The sequence below is a fragment of the Rousettus aegyptiacus genome, unplaced genomic scaffold (genome assembly GCF_014176215.1).
Source record: "Rousettus aegyptiacus isolate mRouAeg1 unplaced genomic scaffold, mRouAeg1.p scaffold_m13_p_8, whole genome shotgun sequence".
In the NCBI taxonomy this organism is placed as follows: Eukaryota; Metazoa; Chordata; class Mammalia; order Chiroptera; family Pteropodidae; genus Rousettus; species Rousettus aegyptiacus.
The window spans coordinates 3,282,902-3,286,149 of NW_023416311.1; positions in this window are offsets into that span (position 1 = coordinate 3,282,902).

Below are 3,248 nucleotides of genomic sequence, written 5' to 3' on the forward strand. Positions count from 1 at the left end.
TTAAATACCAGTGGATTGAGAAGGCCTTGTAAAAATGGGTGAAGCTCTCAAACTGTGGGAGAAATAAATGCTATTTATGATGGTGTTGTCAGTCAAATGCGAAGAGAAAGATGTCATATCTTGCTGTCACTTAATTTTAGTAGAAAAATATGTGCAAAAAAAGTGACTCATGTTGTGTTCATCCTAAGACCTAGTACAGAGTTGTTAGTAAAACTGGAATTATACTAAACGCATCATACGTAATAGAAAACTTAGCTTTTCCAATTTTTAACTCCATCCTTCCATTTTTTCCCCACTGTCTACAATGAAATCTTGCTTCCCTTTTAAAGGAGCTTCACTCTTGAATGGGCTGGCCCTCACATAAATCATCTTCCGATAACAAGGCCTTCCTGTAGTTAAAATAAGCTGCTTCCTCAAAATCACAAACAGCAGGTTTCAGCCAGTACTACTGGACCCTTGGGATCCAAAGTGCCTGCCCTCGTGGAACTCTCCGTCTAGCTGGAAGGCTCAAATCCCTTCCGATCAAGCCGCACGTTCTGCGGCCAAAGCGAGTGGAGGAGAGAGCCTCCCATGACTCCCACTGTGTCATTCGCCTTTCTCTGCCCTCCCCGAAACATCCCCGGGCCTAGCAGATGCCCTAGAAGCTCTTAGCAGATGCCTTTCATGGGGAGGCACTTGTACCATAAACACCTTCCTCTAGAGCAGGAATTTGCAAACTTTTTCTGTAAAGGGCTGGGCAGTAAATACATGAGGCTCTGCAGGCCCTACGGTCTCTGCTGCTACTGTCGAACTCTGCTGATGCAGCACAGACAGAAAATACAGAAATAAATGGGTGTGGCGGTGTGCCAATAAAACTTTATTTACAAAAACACACGGCTGGCCGGATTTAGCCCTCTGTTCTTCGTTCGCAGACCCTTGTCCCAGGACATTTTAGGGAACGGGGATGTGCAGGTCCTAGGCCTGTTTGGTGCGGACCCTGCTCCCCCGCCCCTGACTCCTGCAGGCTCCTGAATCAGTTAGCGTCTGGCCCCAGTCGGCAGGACATGGGATGGTGGGCAAGGGGCAAAGCCAGGATGTTTCTCCTTCCCTGCACCCCAGATTTGGTTAGATCCTTGGACAGCAGCTCTGACGTCTCCGGGGCTCCAGCCCTCATCAGACGCGTGCCACAGTCCCAGCTTCCAAGGCTCCACTAACCTGATTCCCCTCCTCTGTGCTTTCGGCCCTGCGGACGGTGGGAGCTTCCCGCCTTGGGTTGGATACGCATTCCCTCGGCGTTAAAAACGTTAAAAACTTCCGTTTCTTTTTCTTTCCTTTTTTTTTTTTCCCCCTGATCAGACCCTGGCTGATCCAGGAGGCAGTGATGATGCCTTTTCTGTTGAGAAGCAAACAGTGCTGAGAAACATGGCTGGCTGGGCAAGAGCGGGTTTTAGAGATGATACCCTTTCCTGCCTCTGTTGGAAGAAATAATGAGTTTAGCAGAGAAAGCACTTCGCGTTGAGAGTGAACCTTTCAGCGGCGACCTGAGCTGATGGATGGGGTGTGCGTGGAACGCTGCACGTTCGGCCGCCATGGAGGGGACATCGGAATAGGGTGGAGAAGAGGATGGGGCAGGGGAGGTCACCCTGCCACGGGAGGCTGCGTGGACGCCCCGCCACCGCAGGGGCAGCTGGCCAGCCAGGCAGGTGGACATCCAAGGGCCCAGGGCTGGGTGAGCAGACTGCAGCCTGGAAAGCGGCTCCTGCATGGCAGGCTCTGAGGTCCCTGGCGAACTCACGAGAGCCCAGACGGACCTTCTATTCTAGGAGGGGAGAGTATCAGTCACCTGTCACCGTGTAACCACAAAACACACGCCTCTCATCTTGGTTTCTGTGGGGCACAGTCTGGGCACGGCGTGGCTGGCTGCTCTGCTCAGCACCCCTCATAAGCTGGACCTGAGTGGTCAGCCAGTCTGGGGTCTCATCTGAACACTCGGCTGGGGGAGGATCTGCTCCCAACCTCGCATGACCGTCGGCCGGACGCAGTTCCTCGAAGGGCTGTTGGACCGAGGGTTTTGTGTCCTTGCTGGAGGGTGGCTGGAGGCCTCTCTCAATTCCTTGCCACACGGGCCTCCGCAAATGGCCGCACGCCAGCTAAGAAGGCGACAGAGAGCCTGCCGCCAAGATGGAAGTCACAGCCTAACCACAGAACTGACATGCCCTCGAGGGGGCCACGCTCTGCTGGCCAGAAGCGAGTTACTCGGTGGAGGGGATTACACGAGGGCATGACGAGCAGGAGGCAGGGGTCGCCGGCGCCGTCACGGAAGCTGCCTGCCACAGAGAGCAAGACCGTGAGCCAGAAAAGCAAGCAAGCTCGATTGTACGTTAGGCGCAGCAGCTCTCAGAGAAAGTGCAGCAAGGAACAGGGTTGGGAACACCGCGGTGAGCAGGGCAGCCGGGCAAGTCCTCGCCAAGAAGGCAGCGAGGGGCCGTAAGTGCAAGGGCCCTGGGGCGGCAGTCGGACTGGAGTGCTGCGGGCCAGCAGGAAGGCTAGCCCGGAGCCAGGAGAGGGCGACGAGAGATGCCGGCAGAGAGGCCCCAGGAGGCCGGATCGTGCAGGCCCGCGGGTCAGACGGGGGCGTCTGCCGGGTTTTGAGCAGAGGAGCAAGCGGGCGCTGGACGGAGCAGTCGTCACGGGGAAGCCCTGAGTTCTCCTTCCCCGGGAAGCATGGCAGGAAAGCTAGCCAAGGTCCAGACGGCCAGCTGGGACCAGGCAGACAGGAGGTGTGCAGGACCAGACGCTGCCAGAGGTGGCCTGGTTGCCTTGGCAACAGGGGCTTCCAAACACCTCCCCAGGGATTCCCCGGCAGCAGCAAGCCGGACTCACTTCTTGTAATCCAGCAGCACGGGGGCGTAAAGAAATCAATTTCCTGGCACACACAGTCCTTCGGGCTCCCGCTCCCAGAACCCCGCTCAGCGCGGTGCTCCCCAGAGCTCAGCGTGCAGCAGACGGACTGCTGACCACTTCCCTCGGCGGGAACGGGCCTCTCGTGCAAGGACCGGTGGCCTCCCCCGCCCCTCACGGAGCACAGGGCCAAGGCCCTGGGTTCTGATCCGGCTCTGCCGCCTGCCAGCTTCACCTCTCTGAGCTCCACGCTCCTCGGTCCAGTGCTGGCCGGGGCTAAAGAGGCCGAAGCGTGTTGTGTGCCACCCCTCCCCCCCCCCATGGGACGGAAGCCCCTGTGCGCCCCGCGTCCTGGCCCCTCCACCCCG